Source organism: Corythoichthys intestinalis, chromosome 12 (assembly GCF_030265065.1).
Source record: "Corythoichthys intestinalis isolate RoL2023-P3 chromosome 12, ASM3026506v1, whole genome shotgun sequence".
Lineage (NCBI taxonomy): Eukaryota > Metazoa > Chordata > Actinopteri > Syngnathiformes > Syngnathidae > Corythoichthys > Corythoichthys intestinalis.
The window spans coordinates 52351605-52364860 of NC_080406.1; the positions used below are offsets into that span (position 1 = coordinate 52351605).

Consider the following 13256-nt stretch of genomic DNA (forward strand, 5'->3'; position numbering starts at 1 on the left):
CATGACTATAGTTTTACATATAGTTGATGTGTGCACAGAGGTATTGGTAAGAGCCAGTGATTTCTGTGTTTAGCAGACACTCTAGAGCTCTTTTTTTACCTCTCTGAGTATTCTGCTCTGAACTCTTGGCATCATCTTTGGTGGACAGCTAACCCTTGGGAGAGAAGCAACAGTGCCAAACTCTCTTCATCTGTAGACAACTTCTCTGACTGTCAATTGATGAACATCCAGACTTTTAGAGATGGTTTTGTATCCTTACCCAGCTTTATACGAATCAACAATCCTTGATCGCAGGTTTTCAGACAGCTCTTTTGACCGAACCATGATGCACATGAGACAATGCTTCTCATCAAGACAATTCTTACCTGGTGTGTGCTTTATAGTGGGCAGGGCAGCTTCAAACCACTAATCAATGATTGGGCACACACCTGACTTTAATTGTTTGGTAAAAAATGGTTTCAATTGCTCTTTAAGTCTCCTTAGGCAGAGTTCATTTACTTACCCCCCCCCCCCCCCTTCTGTCATTGTTTACATGCAATCCTCATTAAAATATGAAAACCTATAAAAGTTTGGGTGGTTTTAGTTGAAGCAGACACTGTGTTTACATCTTTGTGATTTTTTTCAAAGATCAGATCACATTTGATGGTGATTTTATGCAGAAGTGAGACATTCCAAAAGGCTCAGATACTTTTTCATACCACTGTATTTGCAGGTGATAGTGTACTGACCACCAGTAGTGGAATGTAACGAAATAAAAGTACCTCGTTGCTGTATTTAAGTATATTTTTGTGTATCTGTACTTTACTTGAGTACAAATATGAAGTGGTACTTTTTACTTTTACTTCACTACATTTTACAGCACGTATATGTAGTTGTACTTGTACTCCACTACGATTCAAATTGTCACCTGCGTTACACATTACTTGTGTTTGTTTTTTTTTGTCATTTTGAATTGATAGTTTTGTTTTCATGCCTCCGGGGCAATCGATAAGCCCTGTGCAACTTTACCGTAATTGAGCACTAAAGGCAGCAACATGACTACAGGCAAGATTAGGCAGGTGAGCAAGATACTGATCAACAGCAAGTGGTGCACCTTCAGTTGGGTGGGTGCTGCACACACTTCTACAGTAGGTGGGGGTATGCACTACACAAGGGCATGAATTATTCCGGGTAATCACACGGGTCACGAGTCTGGAATAATAATCAACAGGCGGGACTCGTAGGCATGTGCTAGTTTGAGATACTGACTGTATGGTAACCTTAAGCCAAAATATCACGGCTTCACGGTATTACATTATTGCAATTAGAGCTCTAAAATGTGTTACTTTGAGGTATCTAGGTTTTTTTAAAAAAATCCATTGAACATGGTTTTTATTTTTCAAAACATATTAGCAAATTGCAACATAAGTGTCATGTTAAGTTAAAAAAAGAAAGAAAAAAAAAACTGAAATAATCTAAATAAAACTAAAATGCGTTCTTTTTGGTGAGCCTAAACCCACAGCAACAGCTACACATTTTTATCATCAGAACTAAAATCATTTAATTATTTTCCATATAAAGCACGTGTGTATGATAGTGACGAGATTTGTCGTTCACTTGAGTAAACGAATCCATTCTGGTTCGTTCAGTAAAAAGATTCGTTCAAACAAATCGTTCAACGAATCGTTCGCCCCCCTCATCTCCCTCCCCGCCCAAACGAATCGTTCGGTTACTGAACGGGAAGTGACGTTGCCGAACGAATCACCAAAGACCGCTTCGCAGTATAACTGAACGGGAAGTGACATTGCTTGGTCCCTCCCTCTCTTCCACATTGACCACTCGTCGTAGTTTCAGAAATGAGTGACAGGCGGTATCATTCTGCTTTCACAGACAGCCTCGTCTCCCTCCTGCTGCTGCAAAAGCGAGGGAGAACTTCCGCGTCGTCTGTCCTAGTTCTATGGGCTCAAAGTCATGGCTCGTGCTTGCATTTCGATTTAGGACACGGTTAAACATTTTCCTTTTGTGAGGGGAGTAGGGGGCGGGGGCGCACGGACTTTCTTTAGCAGGTTGTTGATCACACATACAATCACATATACAGCATGTTTGCTGTCACGAAAATAAAAATACATCGAAAGTTTAATTTCTGAATATGGAACGACCAACACATCATATTTACATCTAGCTCTGTTGTATTTTTGTTTTTTTTGTATTAAGATGATCGTCTTGAATTTTTGCACTGGTATTAATAAATAAAATAATCCGGTCAGCTCCCCTGTCGTCCCCACATCTCAGATCGTCAAATGCTGACGAGAAATAATTGTTTGCTCTTTACGATGTCGCCTTTCTACTCTCATTAGTCTGTTAAGAAAAATGTAGACATATTGCGACATCTCCCGTGTCCGCGTGCTTTGTTTTTGGGCGCTTGAGTAGCACATGATGGACGGATTGACATAATTTGTCAAACCAACCAACACCTGACACGAAAAAAAAAAAAAAAAAACACTCGGAAAAAAATTACATGTATATACAGTTTCATTGCAAATCAGTATTATGGTGATCATATTGTTTTTTTGCACTGGTATTAATAAATAAAATAATCCGGTCAGCTCCCCTGTCGTCCCCGCATCTCAGATCGTCAAATGCTGACGAGAAATAATTGTTAGCTCTTTACGATGTCGCCTTTCTACTCTCATTAGTCTGTTAAGAAAAATGTAGACATATTGCGATATCTCCCGTGTCTGCGTGCGTTGTTTTGGGCGCTTGAGTAGCACATGATGGACGGATTGACATAATTTGTCAAACCAACCAACACCCGACACGCTGACACGAAAAAAAATAATAATAAAACACTCGGGAAAAAATTGACATGTATATACAGTTTCATTGCAAATCAGTATTATGGTGATCATACTAAATATTTTTTTCTGTGCACATATGAGGTAAATATCGCTGCCATGAAGCCTCCATATAGTGACAGTTCTCTGCCCGCTTCACTGCCGTCACGCGACCGCAGCTCAGCTTTTGCTTGCCTCGTAGCTACCCGTGTTTTAAATTACTGTAAATTTGATAGTATGTCGTCATGGGCAGTCACGAGTTTGTTGAGAAAAGTACTACTCTAAACAATGCTCGCTAGATTTGTGTGGTGTTTTTGTCTGTTTGAGCAGCATTTGATAGGCTCCACGTTAACAAATATGTGACAAAGTCATTTCCTTTCATTTTCTGATTCGTTCACCGCATAGTCATTACTGGAAAATCAAGTTAGCAGCAAGCTAGGTCAGGAACCGGAGGACCGAGTCACTGAACGGGAAGTGACAAAACTCAGTCTTGCCCCCCTGCTTGCACGCTGGCTGCTTATTGGCCACACATGGACGTGAGTGACAAACGCCCTGATTCTGTTTCCGCTCCCTCCCCTGCCCGCGATGAGGCTGGCGTCTGATTGGTCGTGTGCGATGTCAGAAGACGCTGCCGCTTGCTCAACGCCCTCCCACGCAGCGAACAAGCACCACCTTCATAGAACGAATCAGTGCAGATGATGATTAGTTCGGTCTCGTTCACCAAAACAATTCGTTCAAAAAGAACGAATCGTTCGCGACCGATACAACACTAGTGTATGACTCATATCATCTTGACATTTGAACACACTCTTCCTCAACACAGACAGTTGCCAGAGAGAAAAAAGCTAATTTTTCCACCGCTAGACACACTAAGCACGCTTGAGTTAACTCTCGCAGCTGGTGGGAAACGTTCATGACAGTGTTTACTAACCTTTAATTTTGTATAAATGTGAAATCATATTGGAGGTATTGCCTCCTCGGCAGCCACCCTTCGCAAACATATTTTACATGTTGGTTGGCCCTCCTCCTCTAAGGCGTGGCCATTGTAACTTTCTTAAGCCGAAGTATTCCCATACCAGCGATTTTTTTTTCTTCTTCGATGGGAAAAAATTCAGGAGTTTCACCTCCTCCAGCCATCGTGTACCATAGCTGACTCACTGACACCGAATAACAACCGGTGGAGAAGGGTTGAGACTTACAACATTGCTGCTACAAGCGAGGGATTTCTCCCTGTATTTCGGGAAATAAAAAATAGCAAATACCGTAGGCATGCCAAGGCGGGAGTTTTTTGCAGTTTTGAAACCGTGACGTTTTCATACCATAGTATACCTTGAAACCAGTAATTGTCCATTTTTGGAGTTTTATTTTCTTGGGCCAACACTGGCTCGACTTGCTCTGGCACGCCAAAAGAACTACACATTCAAATATCACAAGTTTCCAAAGCTTCGACTTCCGGCTACTATATTTGTGCGGATTTAACATGATAAACAGTGGAGGTGAAAACCCGAAGCGAGAACTACACATGAGTTAAACTGGAGGAGGAAGGTCCAAGTTATTTGAAAACTTCTTGAGAGTGAAACGTGAATAAGTCTCGTGTAAAAAAACAAAATGCGTGGGTCTAGTAGTAGTGACTTGAGGACGAGCGGTCTCAATTTGATTTTGAACTCCATTAAACACAGTAATCTAAAAAACAATCCATTGACTTTTCTAATAAACAATTTAAAGGTGTTTTAAAAAATGTGAGTGGGAGTAATTTTGACTGTGACTGTGACGGGATGGGATTTACTTTTTAACTTTTTGCAATGGGAATTTTTCTCTGGGAGCGGGAAGGAACGGGAGCCCACTCCCGATTCATACCCTAGTATGCACCTGATAGTTGCTTGCAATATGCCATTAAGCTCAATTTTGAACTTGTTAGGCTTCTGTTTACCGTGCAGTCAATTTTTTTTGCTTGTTTTTGTCATTCTGCACAGTTTTAAATAAAATTGAGCAGACAAATAATTTTCTGGTTCTTTCTTTGCATATTGGCTAGTGGTGGAACAATTAATCGATTAGTCCACAACTAATTGATTAGCAAATTAATTGACAACCATTTTGATAACCAATTAATGGTTTAGGACCTTCTTCACCTTTGTCTAATTTCTTGAAATTGTAACATACATATAACTTCTCAGTTGAAAATATGATCAGATTTCTTAGATTTTTGTTAAGTCAAAGTAAGACATGAACAAAAGTATGGTTTTACTTTGGAAAACAACAATTCACATTTTTGCCAATTTTCTTACTGTCTAAACTAGCTTCTTAATATGGCTGCAACAACTAATCGATTAAATCGATTAGTAAAGTAGTTGCCAACCAATTTGATAATCAATATACCGTAATTTTCGGACTATAAGGGTCCGTGTTTCTTCTTTTTTCCTTCATTTTGAATTCTGCATCTTATAGTCCAGTGTGGCTTATTTGTTGATTTATTTGGGTTAAAATGTCACACTTTATTTGACAGCAGCGTCATAAGACGGTCTTAATTATGACATGACACTATCATAGGCATTACTGAAAGCTTATGAAAGATGTAATTAAGTGTCATCTGGCAAATTATGTCACTAACTTCATTTATATCCACCTTGGATCTTTTACATCCATTCAAAAGTGACATAATTTGCCGGATTACGCTAAATGACATCTGTTGTAAGCATTCATTAATGCTAGGACAGTGTCATGTCATAATTATGATTCTCTAATGACAGTCTTGATGTGCCACTGTAAATATATAATAAAGTGTTACTAAATACCATAACTAGCAATTAATGAAACATCAGGAACAGTAACTGAAGAAATGACTAGCACAGAACATAACTTTTGATTGTTATTTACATCAGTAGCGCTGCAATGCATGCTACGAGGCATGATGATAGCCAAATGAAGCTTTGCAGCCAATTGGTTCAAAGCATCATGATGGTTGACTTGGTTTTATGACAGTCATATGATGCCGCCGTCAAATAAAGTGTTACCGGTTAATATCTTTTGGTGAAAATATTCCATAAAACCGTGAGGACAGCTGAGGCTTATAGTCCAGTGCAGCTAATCTATGAATAAATGCCGTTTTTGTGCCAAATTTGGTGGGTGGCGGCTTATAGTCAGGTGCGCCTTATAGAGTGAAAATTACGGTACTAGATGTCAGTTAAGTCAGGAATTATTTTTGTTACTTACAACATGCCTAAAACAACTTCAATTTAAATTGTGTAGGTAATTGAAAAAAGTGACATTGATCCGAATGATCATTTAATTAATCGTCCGATTAATCGATTATGAAAGTAATCATTAGTTGCAGCCCTAATATTGGCTCAGATCTCATATCACATGTTTGCATTGGGAGAAAGTACTTTTACTTTTTGTAAAGTGAATTCTAAAGTACTTTAGTACTTCAGTAAAATTTTCTTAGGTACTTGTGAAGCCTGACGCGATATGCAATAATTCCATTTATCGCACGGTAAATGAAGGTGGTAATTTTCCCGCTGTGATTTATCGCCTCACGTGCGGATGTGCGTGCGGCAGATGTGCGGCGGACGCGCTGTTAAAAATTCGGCTGCATTGTTACCAACAGCGCAATATGCTATGATGAGGATTCATTCTGTTTTATTGACTTCTGGATTTGTTCGTTTTATACATTTGAGTTTGCGTGACCATCATTCAATGCAGGGAGGCAGGGCCGAGTGCACTGTCGGCGTACAGCAATGTGCGAGCAGAAAATGGACGGAAAATCCTGATTTCCAAGCTAAACACCACAGCCTCGGTGTGGGAATATTTTGATTTAAACCAAATGAAAATGGCGAGGCAACCAAAAAGGACGAACCAGTCTGCAAAATGTGTTTGGAGGTTGTTTCAACATAGAGGGCCAACACAACAAATCTACATGCTCATGTGAAACACTATCACCCTCTTTCATTTTCAGTGCTTGGTAAGAAAACTGGATCACAACAAGCGGAGCCCACTTCGTCACGCCAATCGACAATTACAGAGGTAATCGCTTGATTTGAGAAATACAAACGAGATCGCGCAAAATGGCGTTCCCTCACGGAAAGAGTAGTCCGCTACATTGCTGAAGATATAAGACCGTTTTACCTCTGTTTAATGTTGTTTTACACTACAAACGCTAGGTTCATACTGCACAAATCCGATTTTTTTCGTGTTTTTCCGACTCAAGTGAAGCATTAACTTGACGGTCTGAATGTGACAAGTCGCATAGAAGTGGACGATTTCAAATCCGATACGGGTCACTTTCGTATGTGGTCTAAATCCGATCTGGGACACATTTTTCCAGAATGTGGTTGGCGGTCTGAACTTTCAAGTCTCCCGAATCGGAATTCATGCAGCAATGACGTCAGCAAAGCGAAAGCGGCAGGCAGGACGGGAGCGATGTAGCTGTGCATTAGCTTCTAGCTTGAACTCTGCTTTTATGCACGAAGTGGCCATACCACAGTCATAAAAAAAATAATGAAGAAAACGATAAGCCTGAAAATTTTCGATTTTCGTTCGATACGCCGAATGAGCAATATTTCCGTATTGCTTACGTGGCAGAGAAGGGGCAAATTGACACACCCACGTCATGTCATGCACACAAGTCAAGGTTTATGTGCGTGCGTGTATGCATTCTATCAATCCATATAAACTTTGAATTAAAGACTAAACGGGGATTATTAATGTCTGCTATTCGTGCCATCTTTTTGGAAATCAAAATATGATCACACTGGAATGTCATACAGCTAGCATGTGTTATTTGTTTTGATGCTTCTGCGCACGCGGGCCACTTTGCTGAGCGCATCTCGGACTGCGAATTAGTGCGCATGCGTGATACTTGAACGGGCTCCATGGACAAAGGCAGTCTGAACGGGCATGCCAAAAAACCACATATGACAAAAAATCGGATTTGTGCATTAAGGCTAGGTTCATACTACAGGTCTTAATGCACGAATCCGATTTTTTCGTGTTTTTCCGACTCACGCATTAACTTGACGGTCTGAATGTGACAAGTCGCATAAAAGTGGACGATTTCAAATCCGATACGGGTCACTTTCGTATGTGGTCTAAATCCGATCTGGTACACATTTTTCCAGAATGTGGCTGGCGGTCTGAACTTTCAAGTCTCCCGAATCGGAATTCATGCAGCAATGACGTCAGCAAAGCCAAAGAGGCAGGCAGGACGGGAGCGATGTAGCTGTGCATTAGCTTCTAGCTTAAACTCTGCTTTTGGCAGTCTGAACGGGCACGCCAAAAAACCACATATGACAAAAAAATCGGATTTGTGCATTAAGGCTAGGTTCATACTACAGGTCTTAATGCACAAATCCGATTTTTTGTCATATGTTTTTCTGGCGTGCCCGTCCAGACTGCCTTTGTCCATTGAGACCATTCAAGTATTACGCACTGAGCACTGAGACGCGCTGAGCAAGATGACCCGCATGCGCAGAAGCATCAAAACAAATGACCACACATGATGGCTGTCATCCGTCATTCCAGGGATATCATATTTTGCTTTTTAAAAAGAGGACACAAATAACAGACCTAAATAATCCCAGTTTAGTCTTATATTGAAAGTATATGGATCGATAGCATGCGCGCACTGTCCGTGCATGTCACACGCACATACGGGCAGTTTGCCCCGACTCTCGGCCGTGTAAGCAATGTTGAAATATTGCTTATATGGAGCAGACAGAAAATCGATCATTCTCAGGCTTATCCTCAACCCATTTTTCTATGACTCCTTGTCAAGTCCGACCCTTCCTAAAAAGCCGTGTTCGAGGCAAGTAAGGCGCTAATGACGCACAGCTGCACCGCTACAGTAGCGTCTCTCTCGCTTTTTGATGACGTAATTGCTGCATGAATTCCGATTTGAGAGACTGGACAGTACAGACCGCCGCGACAGTCTGGAAAAATGTGGCCCAAATCGAATTTAAACCACATACAAAAGTAACCCAGATCGTATTTGAAATACTGACCTCTTGTTGTTGAAGTGCAATTGTTTGTGTTACTACAACTTTATATCTCTGTGCCTAAATGCTTAAGTTATTGAAGTGCAATTTTATTTTTTCTTGAAAAAGACATTTTATTTATTCTGTGTTTCTGTGCGCTATTGATATTGGTGTCTTTTACTTAAAAGAGGCAAGGTCTATTGTTTTTAGTTGGGATTTCATAAGAAGTATTTTTGAATTTAAGAGTAAACATTTATTGCGTTTAAATGGGTGTACTTAATATTACTTAGTCTTATTAACAGTGTTGTCACAGATTAGGTGAAAAAGTAATTTAATTACTGATTACTGATTACGTCTCAAAAAAGTAATCTAGATCCTTTACTGATTACTTCATTATCAAAGTAACTAAGTTACTTTAAAACTAATCTATCAGTTACTTTTTACCCATTTTTCTCGCTTTGCCGCCTCAACATAAGAATGACAACAGAAAAATGTCATCAGATGTAACTGACTTTCCGATGATTGAATTTAAAGGGGAATATCAGAATTTCGCGCTAGCTTAGCCGCTCCGGAGCCCTGAAACTAACAAATATCTGACAAACTGCTTTGAAATTTGTTGAAATTAACTTCACCGACCAATTAAACCCCGCTAACTCTAAGGTTAAGCCTAATGTCAAAACTTCTGAATTCCGGGTTATGGTTAACAGCATATCAGTGCCAATGTAAAACAATGCAAACTGACGGCACAATAATCAACAACACACAAGTGGATTGTACAGTGCAATAAACACAAAGGTGGTGGCGGGCGCGGATGTGCGTGCAGCCATGTACATTAACACCCGGAAGTACTCCTCTCAACACACACGCGGTCAATTTGGCCACAACTAAGCACTTTATACTCAGTCGGACTTACAACACATCCCACAGATGCTAAACGAACACATCACCTCATGGCATAAATGTGCAACACGCGTTTGATAAACAAAGCTTGCCAACTTGGAGCGATGACTGCCCGTCGTTGCTACGGCAAAGCTACGAAACGGCCACGCATGTAGGGGGTCCAACCTTTTGCTAATACCCTCCAGAATGAAGGAAAAATGCTCACCTTCATTCATGCATATCCACAGATCAACATTCCCTCGCAACGTCTCAATACTCGGCGCGAATGTCCACCCACCTCAGTCCCACAACACGTGACGCGAGACCAAAACAGGAAATAGCTAAGAGGTTGTCATGGAAACACGTACCGGGAACCTTGTATTTTAGCATTTTCTATTCAAAATGCTCTTCATACATGACTACAATATTCTTCATTCTACATACGTTATGAGGCAATGAAAAAATAGTAACGCAGAGACACAAAGGAAACTAACTTTAATCAGATTACTGGTGGAGAAAAATGAACGCGTTAGATTACTCGTTACTGAAAAAAGTAATCAGATTACAGTAACGCGTTACTATCTAACGCGTTACTGACAACACTGCTTATCAATTTATACTGTATTCTTACTGTGTTATCGGAAATTGGTTAAAAAAACATTGGGGGGGCGCAATAATATCGCATATCGCAATAATTTATGAGAGAACTTCTCGCTCACTAAAATTTGCCAAGCACTACTTCGAACATTGACAACCCTTTCAGTAATGGCGTACCGCAAGCAACACGTCACTTCTGCTCATTAATATTCATGACATTAGCTACTGTTGCTAAGTAGGGACAAGCTACCGTTTGTCCCTAATAGGAAATGAATGGAAATCGTGTACGAACGAGATGTTTACAGAGCTAAACCTACCAATTCTCTCCGAAAATGATGTGCCTGGTGCCAAATTGACTGGCAAAGATGTGGAAGAACATAAAAATGTTCAGTTAAAGAGATGGCTTTAGTGTCGAAGGCTGAAAAAGACGAAAAAAACGAGCAGACCTAAGTATAGCTTTAGCTTTTTTATCGACGCGACTGACAATGACATTCTCCTGTTTCAACAAGCTATCATTTACCATCAGCCCTGTCTTTCTTATATATCCTCTGGTTGTCCTACGTCTCTTACCGTTCTTGGGGGTAATTTAGGTAGCTTTGTGTAGCGATCGCAAATGCTACTCAGTGACAGCCAACGAACACTTTTAATTTTTTCATTGATAACACATCTTAATTCTACAATTTATTTACACTTCCCCCTTACTAAAGTTGTTATATACCAGAAATGGTAACAGTGGCAGTCAGATACCATTGAAATTCTTTTCAGGTCTTTCATTGTCAGACAGAAGCAGTACGGCACAACATTACGCTAAAAAATAAGTTAAAAATATAAAAATGGCTTATCTCTTTGTCCTCTGAGAGACCATGCCAACCCAACATAATGTTTACTGCATATGAAATGTGAATGGATTCACCGAGCTGGTGTTAAAAGTCCGCGCAAGTTGATTCGGTCTTCACATTTTTTCCTCCCGAGTTTTTGGTTTCCGGAAACCTGAAGAAAACATCCTTCATGTGTCGTAATGTCTAGAGTCGTTTCTACAAGTTCCAAAACAGCAATGCGTGATTGGCATGTTCGTTTTTGAGAGATTACCGGAGAAAAGTAGCACAAATTACGTCGTCTCTATGCGAGGGCGGGTCTATAATGTCCCACTTCGGCTTTACTTCCGCTTTGCGATGCGACGTCACGGTCTAAAAATAGCCAGCGTGCGGTACGCCATTGTAGCACCCTTAAACACAGGTGCTTAAAAAGGCCACAAGATGACGCTAAAGCATTACTTTTCTATCTGTGTGGCAGTGTAAATGAAATGCCAAGTGTGAAAAAGTGCATACTGATGTACATTTTATTTCTTTGTTCTTACTTTCTTAATAAGTAATCCGTTTTTAAAAGAATGTTTTCATGGATGTTGTGTGCAAAAATGTGTGTGTGTGTGTGTGTGTGTGTGTGTGTGGGGGGGGTGCTTGTTATAAGATGATAGCAAACCAGAGAGCCAGAGAGGATCATGAAGCATCAACACCATGCATTATAAATTATTATTCAGTTGTTAAAATATTCAGAGGAAAAAACATCTTTTCTTTGTGCATATGCATTTGTGCGCAAGTGTTTACAGCCTTTTTTCAATTTTTTGAAAAGTGTTCTAAAAAAGTTGAGTCAAGGGTGTGTGTGAGGGTGTGTGTGTGGATGAGTGTTCTAAAAAAGTTGAGTCAAGGGTGTGTGTGTGGATGAGCTTTGTGTTTTGTGTTTGTTTTTACAACTCAGTTTCGGAGTGTGAGTAATGAAAAACTGAGCTCACCATTAAAGCACTTTCACTTGTGGTGGCAGCACTTTTTGGACACTTGCCAATTAGTATACTGAAAAAAAAAATTCACCGAAATAGTAATCTTACCAACTCTGTGCTGGTCTGAACCAGCAAGACCAGTACCGAAACACAACAAAACCAGCAGAATCCAGCCAGATTTGCTGTTTTGGTCCAGCAGAACCTTGCAATGTAGGTAAACCATAGAAAAACGTCAACACTTTAAGGTAAATATTACTTTTACAGTGTCCGCGTAGTTGACATTTGGCAACCATGGCAACGGATCCATTAGCTGAGGAAGAACTTTTCGCCATATACTGCCATTCTCGCATCGGAAACCACCACTTGTCGTGTGAGTTAATTTAAACCGTATGGTATCACTATGCACCTGGTCAGTATTCACCAATTTGAAAACTGGCGCTTTATTTATTTGGCGACGAGATACTCCAAATATGACGTCATATAAACTGTCGCCGTGATACATTTGAACGCAACGCGTGCTCAATGGTCTTTTCTGTTTTTGTTGCTTTTGAAGCGTGGCTTTTATTCTTTCTTTTAGGAACGTCACGGTGAGTTTTGTGTGTGTTGACATGTTTGCCAATTGAAATATGTCCACATTTAGAAGTTTGTTGACTTCCGCGCGCATGTGTAGTGGAACGTCACTGATTTGGCTCGTTTCTACCTGTGGTGCATTTAAGTACTCATCGAATATTTGGTCGCGTGGATAAACCAAGGCAATATAACATCTGGAAAACGTTTGTTTCTCTAATGAAACTAGTTTTTGTATACCAAGTCAACGTGGATGTGCCGTTTTCAGACTGGTAAGAGTTTAACTGGTGTTTTGATGTACCTGGCTACCATAGTAACCACTTTGTGTTCCACTGATAAATCGATTCGGTGCGTCATGGCGGCCCACCAATACGTTTGTTCGGGTTTTCAGACTGGTCACCGTTTGGCCAGTTTTGTAGCAACAAAAGCTACTAGCTCGTTTCATTTTCACCACCCGTTGCCAGGTAGTAAAATAATCTTCATCTTAAGTAAACTGTTTTTACTTTCATAACATAGTCGTACAAGTTATGACAGATTTTCCCAACATTTTCTTTTGATTTCGCAGGCATAGAAAGATGGACACAGGTAAATTGTTTTTAACTAAACAATATTACCGGGAAGGTGCATTGCACCTGTCTTTGAATTGATACACACGAT

The 13256-nt window shown here is 40.2% G+C and overlaps 1 protein-coding gene across 2 annotated transcripts in view; it reads left to right on the forward strand.

Moving 5' to 3' along the window:
• Positions 1–12523: 12523 nt before the first annotated feature.
• The window catches only part of dnah7 (dynein, axonemal, heavy chain 7), a 213468-nt gene continuing 212735 nt past the window's right edge, over positions 12524–13256 (forward strand). Inside the window, exon 1 of one of the 2 annotated variants that reach the window (XM_057852777.1) lies at positions 12524–12619. The gene's annotated coding sequence lies outside the window, so the exon portion shown is untranslated. Of the gene's footprint in view, positions 12620–12756; positions 12872–13256 lie in introns of those variants that run through there. The other variant, XM_057852775.1, reaches the window with a different exon arrangement.